Genomic DNA, 15,061 nt, shown 5'->3' on the forward strand with positions numbered 1-15,061 from the left:
ATCTAGTATATATTAAGAACCAAGTAAGTGGAACCTATTGATGTTGTTTTAAACTGAAACATCTTACCAGTCAATCTGTCTTATATTTTCCCTTTATATGTTGCAAGACCTTTGCCCCTCCAGCATTGTGCTGGGATCAGAGAAGAAAATATCAGACAAAGGCCATTTCTCTTACATCGACAAACCAATGCAGAAGAGAAGAGTTAAGAAAATAACCCAAGGAAACCTCTCCACAGGAGATTCCCAACTCAGTTTGGGGGTCTTATGGATGTTCAGAACACATCTCAAAGTTGAAGTTGTGAGGATTTGGCTTTCTTGAATCAAAGAGAAACTCAAAACTGTTTAGCATTCAGAAACCAGCTCCAGCTGTTTCCTCTTGGAACAAGTTATTCACCTTCTCCTTCTGTTATCTTGATGGCCTTTGTCCCACTTTGATGGTGTGTCTGTTAGTCTGGGTCATGTCTCCTCTGTATCCTGCACAATGCCAGAACACGGCTGGAATTCATTAAAAGTTGCAACAACTGGAGCCCTGGTCATTTGAAATTTCTAAAAATTTGAACATACTTATTCAACTTTGCTTTTCCTTTATTTATAGAAAGAAGCAATACTAAAGGTAGTGCAGAGTCATTCATTCATTCACACATTCATTATGCCATTACACAAAATGAGCCTCAGAGGAAACAAAGCTTCCTAACATTTATATAGCATAATGGAGGCTACAAAATGTCTCATGTTTAAATTTCACAGTGCTACTCTTTAAGTCTCACTAATTGCTTTAAGACAGACAATAAGAATAGGCTGTTTATTACACCATACTCCTGCCATGCCTGACACATGACAGATGTGTAATATATACACATATATGTATGTGCATGTATACATATTTGTTTCAGCTAACAATGGAAAAATCAGCTAAATTTTCTAAGTCTCAGTTTTCACGTCTGTAAAAGGAAAATATAGTAATGATGACCCCCTCTCAGGACCATTCTGAAGATTCAATAAGAATTTACAGTACGGGGTACCTCGGTGGCTCAGTGGGTTAAGCCTCTGCCTTCAGCTCAGGTCATGGTCTCAGGATCCTGGGGTTAAGCCCTGCATCGGGCTCTCTGCTCAGCGGGGAGCCTGCTTACCCCTTTCTCTCTGCCTGCCTCTCTGCCTACTTATGGTCTCTCTCAGTCAAATAAATAAATAGAATCTTTAAAAAAAAAAAAAAAAAAGAAGAAGAATTTACAGGATATTCCAAGAACTGCACCTTGCTTTCAACTGGACACAAATCAAAACACTCCAAAGAGAGTAAGAACTTTGAAAGAAGGTAGATCAAATTATTTACTAATGTGTAGGCTATGAAATCAATCCATGATGGGTATGAGCAAGAAAATGCCAAGTAACTAAAAATACAGAATTGTTCTGAATCAGTTTAGTAATCTAATGGAAGATAAAACTCTAACCACAGAAAGGAGCCATAAAAATAGGCTGGAAGTGTCCTTCAATGGAATTACAGAGAAGTGCTCTGTGCAGGAAAGAACATTCTCCAGCCTAAAAATATCATCTGTCTGGTTGTAGTTGCTGGAGTATGCCAGTTATGGAGAGGGATACTCAGGGTCTATTAAACTAAAGCAATTAAGTATTTGCATTATATAGACTCCTCTGCCTTGTTTCAATCCTGTGCTGTTCAGGCATACTTTCTGCTAATTTATCTTTCTACGTATCTGGCCTTTTGGGAGAGAATGTACTGCCCAGGCTGACATAAAACTCAATTTATGTTAGATTTATATTTCTCAGTATAAATTAGTACATTGTTATTCTGGTTTTAGTCATGGGTCTCTTCAGAACTTTCTTCGTGTGAACCAGCATTCCTAAATCTGATAAACTCTGAAACATTTTTAACAATGAGATAGGCAAACCCAAAGACAGTCCTCAAATGGATCTGGACCTACAAAGGTTATGGCACCCCATGGGGTTTTGTATGACCAGGCAGCTGACCTTCGCCCACTGAGCTCCTCTGATGTCTTTAAACTCTATACTACCTAATGGGTGGTTGTTATACTTCCCATGTTTGTAGTTCACTTTTTCTTGCTGTCCTATCAGGGAGAAATCCCATTCAATGGGAAATAAACCTCTTTATCCAAGATTATATAGCCAGAAATTCTGCTCTGGAAGGGGGAGTCTACGAACATAACTGGCTTTCAGGAATTCAGAAATAAAAGAGAAAAGGGAGCTTTGAAAGGTGCTGTTTCTCCCTTTACTAAGTTATAAGATGTGAATAAGAAGTCTGTTTTATTCTTTAGATGAGGAGTGAGTAAATACTTGAATTTCTTCCATCTAATTCTGGATTTTTTTCCTACTGTTATCCAATTCAGATTTAAAGAGAAAAAGAACTTGAATATCTATCCAATGATTATAAACTCCAGTTCTTACCACGTTCTTTCTTTTCTTTCTAACAGTGCATTTCTGTTGAGGGCAGAAAAATATGGTGTTTCATTGTATCAAATGAGCCAGATGACATGATTATTATAAAAACTCCCAAGTAATTGAAAAATAGCTAGTAGTAAATGAATTATGCAAGATTTTAGGATAAAAAAGTAACCCAAAACTCAATTGAACTTTTATACACTACAACAAAAATGGAATTTAAAATAAAATAATTTTATTTACAATAACATCATTTAAAGAAAAATTGAGAATAGTTTCAATAAGAGTTACGTAGGAGCTATGTACAGGACCTGCACAACTTTGCTGCGGGTAATTAAAGAACACTTATAATTGATATAAACAAGATATAACAGGTTCATATACTGGAAAACTCAACATTGTTAAGAAAAGTCAATTATCCCCAAATAATTCCAACAGATTATTTCATAGAAGTGGACAAGCTGATTCTAAAATTTATAAAGGATCAGGAATATATAATACAATCTTGAAAAAGAATAGAGTTGCAATACTTACACTACTTAATTTCAAAACTTACTATAATGTTGTAGTAATCAGGATGGTACAGTGGTAAAATTAGGATTAACATATGAGTCAGTGGAACAGAATAAAGAACCTAAACCATTCCAACAAAGGCAACAGGAAATCATTGTAGAAGACAGAGATAGATATTTTCCCCCAAGAAATGGTGCTGGTATAACAAAGAGTTCATTAAAAAAAAAAAAGACTATCAATTCCTACTTCATACTATACACAGAACTTAGCTTATGAAGAATCACAGACCTAAACATAAGAGCAAAAGTACAACCAAGGTTTTATAAGGAAACATAAGAGATTAACTTCAAGACTTGCAGGTGAACAAAGGTCTTTCAGACAACAACAAGAAAGAAATAACCATAAAAGATGAAAATGATCAATTAGATATCACCATTGAATACTTTCATACAGGGGTACCAGGGTGGCAAAGTGGGATAAGCATCTAACTCTCAGATTCTTGTTTTCAGCCCAGGTCGTGATCTCAGTGTTGTAAAATTAAGCCCTGGGTCAGGCCCCAGGTTCAGCAGGAAGTCTGCATGAGAGTCTCTCTCCCTCTCCTTCTCTTCCTCCCTGCTGCCCCCTGCCCCATGTGTGCACACTCTCTCTAAAATAAATAATCTTTTAAAAAATACAATAAAATAAAATGTCTGCACATCACCAGACTTCACTATAAGTGAATAGGCAATCGAATAAAAATGGACAAAAATGGGCAAAAATTATAAACATACATTTTATGAAAGAAAATATACAATTGGCCAGTAAGCACAAGAAGAATTTCCCAACATTAGTAATTAAGGACTGAAAATTAATAACACGAAGATACTATTATACATCCACTAAAGTCAGAAAGAGTGACAACATCAAAGGCTGAGGAGATTGTAGAGCAAGTGGAATTATCATACGTAACTTTTATGGGAATATAAATGGTACAGTTACTTTAAAAAGAGTCTAGCATTTTCTTTTGAAAGTAAACATAACCCCATACCTACCCTCTGACTCAGCAATTCCATTTCTAAGTATATACTCAAGAGAAATAAAAACCTATGCTCACAGGATGACTTGTACAAGAATTTTCCTGAAAGCTTTAGTCCTTAAATTCCCAAGCTCCTAAAATCCCCTAAACTAAGCTTTAGTCCTAAAATCCTTAAACATGAAAGCAGTTCATATGCCTATCAAGTAGGAGAATGGATAAACAAACTGGTACTGACCCACTGGTAAAATGGAATGAATTATCATGCAACAATACGGATGACTCTCAAAAACATCTGTCTGCATGAAGAAAGCTTTACACAAAAGAGCATTTCCTGTGCAATTTCACTCATATGAAATTGTAATGAAGGCAAACAAATTTAGAGAGAAAAATAGTGAAGACATTGGTTGTTTATACAGGGTGGGGAAAGGGATTGCCTGGTAAGTGGCATGATAGAACTTTCTGAGGGACAATGCACTACTTTAATCTGAATAATGATTTGATTATAGAGGTATATAAAATTGTGCACTTTGTTGTATGTACATTTTACATCAAAACTATAAATAAATGTCAAACTCTAGATAATGATGTGCATGCTGAAGAATTTAGGTGGAACCATATGTATATCTGTAATTTATTCTGAAATGAACCAAAAATAAGACAGATTAATGGATGGGAAAAGGAATGGATAGATATTTAATAAAGCAAGTATGATAGTATGTTAATGGTACAATCTAGGTGATAGGTGTGAGGTATTTACTGAAAATCCTTCCATGTTGACTGCATGCTTAAAATTTTTCATAACAAAATGTTGGGGAAAAGTAAGCACTAGTCTAGATGCCTGCTTGCAGAGTCAAGTCCAAATCCTTTACCATGATGTGTAACCCTAAATGAGCTACTAAACTGAATTCAGTCCAGGTTTACATAGGTGGCTGTACTGTAGTTGTTCAAAGAAAGAGCCATTCATTCAAAGTAACATAAGCAACTGGTGTGTGTGTGTGTGTGTGTGTGTGCGCGCGCGCGCACACATGGTAATGTGAATGGAGGCATGGAGGCACGGTAGGAGAGCTTTAATCATAGTTACAGTATCCAAAGACAGGATATAATGCACAGTAAGGACAAAGTTTTGGAACTGAGGATCCTGTCTCTTCTCTTTTTCTTCCTGTTTTTTCTCTTTCTTTTCTGAGTCATTCTTGCTCTTCCCAAGAATGGTTGGGAAGGTTGGTTGGTTGGTTGGTTGGTTGGTTTCTTTGTCTGTTTGGTTTTAGACCCTCTCCAACCTACTCCTCTGCTTACTCATCGTTCTCTATAGATTCCTGTGCTTACCAGGAATGAGGTCAACCATGACCCTGAAGTTCTGTGACCTTCTAGCTTGAGAACAAACCAACAATGATTCCCTTCTACTGCCCTCACACCCCTTGAATTACTCCCCATTGAAGCCATCTTTCTGTTTTGCATCAACTAATACCTCTTCTGGGGACACAAGGACCACCATCCCAGCCTGCTCCAAGGCCTTATCTGGAAGACAAAATCCTCTCATCTCCAAGGGCCACATTCACACCTTCTACCCAGTGACACCAAGTCTAATTGTGTTAGCTAAGACTTTGGGTATCATTAATTTCACCTCAAGGAATAACATCTTGTGTGGAGAATATTTATGAAAATGAGGAAATAATCTTTAAGTGCAGCTTCTTAGGAACAAGAAAACATAATTTAGGCACTGGAAGATAAGCAGATGCTGTAGCAGTACCACTGACTCTCCTAGGCATTGACTCACTTGCGGCTTTTGCTTTTTTAAGGCAGTACTGACTCATGATATCTCTGTTCTACCTTCTTCCAGAATGCTCAGCTCTTCTTGGGTCACATATTTTAAAATATCAGGGAGGAAATGTAATTGGTTCACTTATCTCTGTCTCCCTACTGTCTCTGAACAAGTCTAAGAAAGACATACTTATGATTTAAATACAAAAAATGGCATTGAGTTATTGCTTGTATCTAGGTGGAGAGATTAATTGTAAGCAATGGAAAGTGAATCACTGAGAAAATGACTATATATTGGTTGGTATGTATATGACAAATGCTGAAGAATGTTACTAGATGATAAATGGCGTCCTAGCTCAATGCCTACTAAATATCTTCACCTTGGGGCACCTGGGTGGCTCAGTTGGTTAACTGTCTGCCTTTGGCTCAGGTCATTATCTCAGAGTCCTGGATTTGAGCCCCGTGTCTGACTCCCTGCTCAGTGAGGAGTCTGCTTTTCCCTCTCCCTCTTCCCTCCCCCCAACTCATGCGTGCATGTTCTCTCTCTCCCTTATATAATACAAATCTTAAAAAGATAATAAAATAAAATAAACATCTTCACCTCAACACAATGAAACAATGCCTTGAAGGTTAATCAAGACATTTCTAATTACTGTAACTTCAACTCTCCTGAATCATACACCAGGGAAATACAGATTGTTAGTTAGCACTGCAAAGTAAATGTGTCTTATAAACTACATCTTTTTCAAAGTATTTGCATTATGATATTTAAAAAAAAATGATAGTCACCAACTGGCCAAACAGATATCTATATACAGAATTACCAAGGCAAGAGACTGAAGACTTGACTCCTTTCAGGAGTAAGATAGGAGAATAACCTGCTTTTTGAAGCTTGATCGACAGGATCCTAAGTCCCCTATAGCATCAGGCTACTGTATGGGTATCTCAATATGGCACTAAAAATATTCTCCCCACTTATTTCTTAAACATTACATTCTAACCAGACTGAATTATCTAAGCATGTTGCGTTTGCTCGGCCCAAGCATTTAACCAAGCCTCTTTGTTCTGCAGTAAAATCGCCCTCCATCACCTCCTCACTTCCTGATAAAACACTTCTCACCTCCCTTTCTCTCTCCACCAGTCTCCGACCTTGACCTTATGTACAGACTAGCTTTTCATCTTCCATTTCTGGCAGGAAATGCACAGGGTCAGCTTCATTTGTACTCTCTACAGTTATTAGCACAATGATGGCCACACAGTAGACAATCAATGAGCATATTAGCTAAGTAATAATGCGTTTTTATGGTCTCATATTTACCTGTTATTTTGAAGATTCTCTTCAGTAGAATTACCCAACTTGGGTTTGGCAATGTGGGCTTCATTCTTTTCTGTCTTTATTGGCAGTAATTACTGAGTTAAAAAAAAAATCCCTTTTTATCTGCCTGTATTTAGGTTGAGGAAATAAATTCCAATAACCTAACAACTAATGGCCAAATAGCTCCCATGAGGTTGAGTTATACCATTTTGTGGGAAATATCATCTCCTCTCATTTACCTTAACCGAATGTCATCATTCAGGTTGCTTACCTGCTGCCTACAGACATTGTTGTTTTTCTTGCGAATGAGTTCATGATTATGGTAGGATGGTAATCTGGAGAGGGGGCACTGTAAAGACTGGGTAGGGCTCGGTAATTTTGGATGTCTGTGCTCTAATAATGTCCATGAAAGTGCTTTGAGCTGTTTAAAATACTAACTGTATCATTATATTTCTGTCTCAGCTTTCAGTGTAGGCCTATAGTTAAAGCATTCAAAAGGTATCTCTTTTCTTTTTAAAGGTCTCCAGGATCTATTTAATTCTAACTCCAATAATAGCACGATTTCATTATTGAATATCCTTTGCCATGCAGCACTTCCTCATTTTTACTTTAACCTATTTTTGCTGCAACCTAGACATTTGCATGCCCCTTTTCAAATCTGACTCAGTTCTGTAAGGCTTGAAGTCCGTTGTGTATGTATAAAATGCCTTCCCTTGCTTCATACCATCTTCATCCCATCATTTTTTTCTGGCTAGGTCACACTTAAGTTTAAAATTCAATGAAAGTGTCTAAGCCTCCAAAAAGCCCATCCTAATCTTTCAGAGTCGTACTAAGGTGCTATGCCCACCATTGCACACTTTCTCACCATATCTATCTAGAGCATACACTCTAATATCATTCTCATTTCCCTTAGTTCATCAGTCCCTTAAAAACAGGCCTCAGGTCTTAAACATCTCTGCATCCTGAGGGTATGGAAGACAACAAAATGATTGCTTTTTGAAGGGATGATGGATACTAGAAGCACAGCCCAGGCCCTAGTCCAGGAAAATGGGCAAGCCGGGATAAAGGATAGAGAATTATGTCCCTGAAATTCAGCAAAAGGTTCTAGTTCCAGCAAGAAACCTAGAACCAGGTTAAAAAAATAATCCAGGGGGTGCCTGGGTGGCTCAGTCAGTTAAGCATACAACTCTTGATTTTTGCTCAGGTCATGACCTCAGGAGTTGTGAGATCAAGCCCAGGATCCAGCACTGCATTGGGTGTGGAACCTGCTTAAGATTTTCTCTCTCCCTCTGCCCTACCTCCTGCCTTCTCTCTCTCAAAAAAGAAAAAAAAAAAAATCTGCTTATGCTAATACCCATTCATGATTAAAATAAAAATAAATTCCTTAGAAAATTAGAAATACAAGGGAAACGCATCAATTTGACAAAGAGCATCTACAAACATCCTACAGCTATTATCATATACAATGATGAAATATTGTCTGTTTTCCCTCTCAGACTGGCATCAAGATGAGGATGTCCACTCTCACTGTTCTTATTCAACATAATACTGGTAATTCTAGCCACTGCAATCAGGCAAGAATAATAAATAAATAAATGACCTGCATATTTATCTAAAAGGAAGAAATAAAACTGACCTTATTTGCAGATGATGGTCTATTTTGAAAAGCCCAAGGAATCTACAGAAACTTCTAGAACAAGTAAATGCAACACTCAAAAACAAATCACAATAAATCACATTGTTATATACTAACAATGAACATATAGAAAGGAAAATTTAAAACATAATACCATTTGCAATCATTTCAAAGAAGATGAAATACTTAGGTTTAAACATGCTTTATTGGGAAAAATGTTGGGGAATGATTCTGATTGTCCACTTAGGGTCATGTGTCCATCTCTGAATCAAACCTACAACTAGAAAATTGAGTTATATGATTGGTTCTGTTTTGGTCACAAGCCTGCAGTGTGAATAGGACTGAGAGATACTAGGATTGACAACTTTTAATAGAACTATACTATTGGGATAGCAGATGTTTCTTCAAATAACAGGAATACTCTTCTCAGATTCTACTTAATGAACAAAATTATAAATATTGACTAATTCACTATTCCTAAATGTCCAACATTACCACTATACCTGACTCTCATTTCTCCAAGACTTGGAGCATCAGATATTATCCACAGAAAATAGTGGGTAGAACTAAGCAGATGGGGTTGGCCCTAACAGATTGGTACTGGCACTATGAGGTCATGAAATGTTCCATTAAGCAAATGAGACTGGAAAGAAATTAGTTTGGTTGCTGAATGTGACTGAAAGATTTGGAAAATAATTGGTTTTTATTTTGTTCAGCATTTCTATCGGTTGGCTTATTTCTTATAGGCAACAGGAAAATAACTCTTGGTAATCCAAGCAAAATGGAATTACTGGAGATGTATATCCAAAAATTTACCATTCCCGTGGATATCTGGAAGTTCATGTTTAGAATTTAAGGATGAACCTGCTGGAATGGCTGGCCATCAGGAGTACAGCAGTTGTCCAGATTTAGGAATAGTCTCATGAGAATTTTGCATCTGTAATTCCTGGCTTCTGACTCTTCTTACCATCCTGGAGTCAAATGCTCAAATACAAAATCCTAGGAGCAAATGACTAGTTGGTTGAGTTTCAATCTTATGTTTATTCTGTGTATTAGGGAAGAGGGGAGGGTATCTAGCCTCTTGAGCTTGTCCAGAGAAAGATGGTCATTCTGAATTATCCTCTGTATTAATGTTCTGTTGCTGTGTGAAATGTTCCTACAACTCAGCAGCTTAAAACAACATCCAGTTCTGTAGGTTTGAAGTCTCTGCCAGCTCACTGGGTTTTCAATTCAGGGTCCCTCAAGGTCAAAATCAAGCTATTGCCAGGCGGTGCTCTTATCTGGAGTCTCTGGGGAAGAATCCGCTTCCAGGCTCATTCAGGCTGTTGGCAGACTTCTGGTTCCTTGAAGTTGGATGTATGAGGTCACCATTTTCTTGATGTCTCTAAGCTAGGGGTCACTTTCAGCTCTGAGAGACTACTCACCAGCCCTTACATGTGCCCACCTCCATTTCCAGGCCAGCAAACATAAATCCAATCCCTCTCACACTTTGAATCTTTTGACTTTTTGACCAGATGCAGAGGGTAGCAAGAGCTAACTTTTAAAGGAATCCTATTATTGAAATAGGCCCACCTAGATTATTCCCATATTTAAAAATCCATACATTAGTACCTTAATTATATCAACAAAAAAACGACTGCCATCTAAAGAAACATCATCATTGTGATTGGGAGGGAGACAAACCATAAGAGACTCTTAATCTCACAAAACAAACTGAGGGTTGCCGGGGGGAGAGGGGGAGGGAGAAGGTGGTGGGGTTATAGACATTGGGGAGGATATGTGCTATGGTGAGTGCTGTGAAGTGTAAACCTGGTGATTCACAGACCTGTACCCCTGGGGCTAATAATGCATTATATGTTAATAAAAAAATAAAATTAAAAAATAAAGTAACATCATCATTATCATTGCACCCAATGGGGGGGCAATCTAGAATTCTGCCCACCACATACTCAAAATGGATACAATGGTGATGAGAAGATGCAGCCAAAGATACTAAATTTCTACTGAATTTCACTTAGGAAGGAAGATTTCCTGAACAGCTGATGCAAATAAGCAATTAAGACATTAATATCTACCACAGGGTCTAAACTTCATTTTTAAAAGGGCAACATGTTTTTGATTGATGTATAGAAACATGAACATGCAGGTATGTGTTTTTAAGCATTTTTTTAAAGATATTATTTATTTATTTGACAGAGAGAGATCACAGGCAGGCAGAGAGGCAGGCAGAGAGAGAGGAGGAAGCAGGCTCCCCGCTGAGCAGAGATCCTGATGCAGGGCTTGATTCTAGGACCCTGAGATCATGACCCTAGCTGAAGGCAGCAGCTTAACCCACTGAGCCACCCAGGTGCCCCGCAGGTATGTGTTTTACAACAATAATAAAAAATACACACTAGTAAGTACTGGGTTTTTGTTTGTTTGTTTGTTTGTTTTGGGGCGTTTTTTGTGGGGTTTTGTGGTATTTTGGGTTTTTTGTTGTTGTTGGGGTTTTTTTTTTGTTTTGTTTTGGTTTGTTTTGGTATGCAAAGAGATTTAACCCATGAGACACCCAAGGGACTTACTTGGGGGTAATGTAATGGACCAATGAACAAGGAGTCAGTTAACCTAGATTCAATTCTCTGCTCTCACAGTAATGCACTGAATAACCCTGAATAAATCACTGGCTTTCTCTAGTACTATTTCTTGAACTTTAAAAAAAGTGGAAAATGGTGAAGTCACTTTGGATGATAGGTTGGCAGTTTCTTACAAAACTAAATATACTGTTACCATATGATCTGGCTGTTATGCTCCTTGGTATTTACCCAAATGAGTTGAAAACTTATATCCATATAAAACCTGCACAGGAAAGTTTATAGAAGTTTTATTCATAACTGCCCAAATTGGAAGCAATGAAGACGCTCTCAACAGGTGAATGGATAAACAAAGTATGATATGGCCATCGAGTAAAATATTAATCAGCAATAAAAAGAAATAAGCTAAGGGTGCCTGCATGGGTCAACTGTCAAGTGTCTGTCTTCAGCTCAGGTCATGACCCCAGGATCCGGGGATGGAGACCTGCATCGGGCTCCCTGCTCTGTGGGAAGCCTGCTTCTCCCTCTCCCACTCTTCCTTCTTCTGTTCCCTCTCTACTATCTCTGTCTGCCAAATAAATAAATGAAATCTTAAAAAAAAAAAAAAAAGAAGAAGAAGAAGAAGAAGCTATCAAGCCATGAAAAGACATGGAGGAAACTTAAATGGATTTGGCTTGATGAAAGAAGCTACTCTGAAAAGTCTGCACACTGCATGATGCCAACTGTAGTGTATGATATATCAGGGAAAAGGACAATAACAACAAAATATGGAGACCACAAAGAGATCAGAGACTGCCAGGGTTCAGAGGGAAGGATGGGAAGGGGAAAGGAAGGATGAGTAAGTGAAAATCAGAAAATTTTTAGGATAATGAAACCATTTTGAATGATACTGAAATGAAGGATACATTTATCAAAATCCATAGAATTTACAACACCAAGAACAAATCTTAATATAAATTATAGACTTGAGTTAGTTAATGTGTCAATAGTGGCTCATCAGTATCAATGTAAGATGTTAACAATAGACAAAATTAGAGGTACAGGGCAGGGAATATATGGGAATTTTCTGTACTTCCCACTCCTTTTTTTTTTTCCCTGTAAACCTAAACCTATTAAATAATTACGTCTATAAAAACTTGTAAAAAGCTTAAAAATTAATAAAAGTGTAAATTAAAATAATAAGAGAATCGGGCTTAATTACTTCTGAATATTTCCAACGCTAACACCACGTTATACTGAAAAGCTTTTATGTTTTATAACTTAGGTGTAGGGTGCTCTGTGTTTCACCTATTAAATTAAATTATAGGGGTACCTGGCTGGCTCAGTCAGTAGAGCATGGAACTCTCAATCCTGGGGTTGTGAATTCAAGACTGACGCTAGCGGGAGAGGCTACTTCAAAGTATTTAAATAAATAAATACACACATATATACATAAAATACATATATAACTAGCTAATACTAAAGAGGTTATGGTGAAATTGGTATATACAGAATTCCAGCATTTGTGTACATTATTATCTCTTTGGGAAACACGTCTGTATGGTGAACCAAAGCTATAAAACCATTGTTACAGACTGCTATGAATTCACTTCTGGGAACTGTATCTAAAGAAATGAGTCAGTTAGGGGCCCCTGAGTGGCTAGTTGGTTAAGTGTCTGCCTTTGGCTCAGGTCATGATCTCAGGGTCCTGGAATCCAGACCTGCAGTGGGAGCCTGTTCTCCCTCTCCTTCTGCTGCTCCCCCTGCTTGTGGTCTCTGGTTGTCTGTCAAATAAACAAAATCTTTAAAAAAACAAACAAACAAGGAATGAGTCAATTATATAAATTATGCATTTGCTGAAAGATGTTCTTTGTGTCATTGTTTATAAAAAAGGAAATAAGAATATGACATAAAAGTCTCCTAAATGGAGAACTGTCAATTAAATTATGAAACGTTAATGAAATGTGCTACAGACTTAAAGTCAGGAATATGCATAAGGCACAGTATCACAACTATATAAATGCAAGTTATTAAAAATATATATGTTTGTATGTAAATTCTGGAGGTGAGTGCATGAAATTAAAGTAAGTTATCTCCAACTCCCTAAACTTTAACTTACATTAAAAAGAATCTCTTCTGCGTTCCATTTTCAAATTTTTTTTCCACCACTAGCTGGAACGCATTGTCAGGTATCAATTAATGCATTTAAAATCTTCTTTGAGGGGCACCTGGTTGGTGTAGGCTGTTGAACATCTGACTCTTGGTTGCAGCTCAGGTCATGATCTCAGGGTCTTAAGATTCAGCCCCATGTCAGGCTTTGTACTCCTTATGGAGTCTTCTTGGGACTCTCTCTCCCTCCTCCTCCTCTGCTCCTCCCTACCTCTCTCTCCCTTCCTCTCTCAAAATAAATAAATGAATCCTAAATACAATACAATACAATACAATACAATACAATCTTCTTAGAATTAAAACAATGGAATATGGAGAAGTGGAGATACAAATTTATTGGTGCTACATTGAGTCTTCCAGGAACATCCTTCTGAGATGATTTGGAATGGTATCTTGATATACCATTTTACTTTTCCAGTTCTCTGGGGTTTTTGCCACAGTACATTCTGTTCCAGTTTGGCTCATATTACACTTCACCTGTAGCTTCTGGGTCCCTCTCTATTCTATGGTAAGCATCTAAATTTCAGATTCTGTGTTTATCTATAGATTTCTTTTAGTTTCTGTCTTGGGTTTGCTCTTCCTAGAATCAAACTCCCCAAGTACTTCTAGTCACCTACTTCCAGCTATAGCCCTCAGTTCTGAAGGCCTCTGATCACTGATCCTCTTTCAAACTCAAACTATATTCAGTATGCATAAAGAGAACTGTATTAGGAATGCCAGATTATGGGGCCATTATCAGCATGTGAGCCAAAGTCAAGATTTGGAGATCAGAGTGAAACGTGAGTAGCTCAAACTAGTTGACTGCCTACTGAAATTGCTAAAGGAGGAATCCACATAAGAATCACCCAAGAGTCCACAGTTAAGAATGAGACAGTGGAAAGGAAAGCAGATAGCTCTGTATTAAGATTCCAATCATTTGGTGTATTACAGAGGTTACAGACCCCTGATAAATAGGTCCTAATACATACTACAAAGCTGGAAAGAGAATCCTAAAAGGGGGTAAGACAGGTGAATGAGCCCATTGCTGTAAAGCATGGTACCCTAGGAAGTGGATTCTTTGCAAACATTATCAGATAGTAAAAAAATACCCCAGAGGTTAGCGTACCAGACCTGCCATAATAATCTCCATGACTAAACACAATCACCCATGTAACATTTGCATCGCAAATCAAATTCATTCTCTAGAAAACAAAGCCTAACAGATTGAAAATTTATTAGCATCTGCTGTGCTGTGATTAGGGCTTTTAAAATGATTCACATCACATGTGTAAAATGCACAAATACATTTCACCATTGCAAAATACATGGCATTTTGGTCGTATATAATGAAAGATTTTATCTAACACAGAATGCTGCCTTTTTTTTTTCTTTTATTTTTTTATTGCTCCCTGCCAGGAGACTGCTTGGCATGCTTTTATTGGTTTTGTATAATAATAAAATGAGATTGTACCCAATACAAAAGCCAAAAGGACACCCATCTTAAAGAAGGTAGATTAATTGATTTCTCTAAGGACATAAACTCCCCTTTTGTGAATTTAACTTTGAGAAAGAGGACTCTTTGAGTAATCACATTTTGAAGTGTCCCTTCTCCAAAAGCAATTTTATTGTTACAAATGAAAAAAAAAAAATACCACTTCTGGCTCCTACCCCCCCCCCCCAATGAAACTCTAAGTACTGTCTTTTCATTGAGTCTA

The sequence above is a fragment of the Neovison vison genome, chromosome 9 (assembly GCF_020171115.1).
Source record: "Neovison vison isolate M4711 chromosome 9, ASM_NN_V1, whole genome shotgun sequence".
In the NCBI taxonomy this organism is placed as follows: Eukaryota; Metazoa; Chordata; class Mammalia; order Carnivora; family Mustelidae; genus Neogale; species Neogale vison.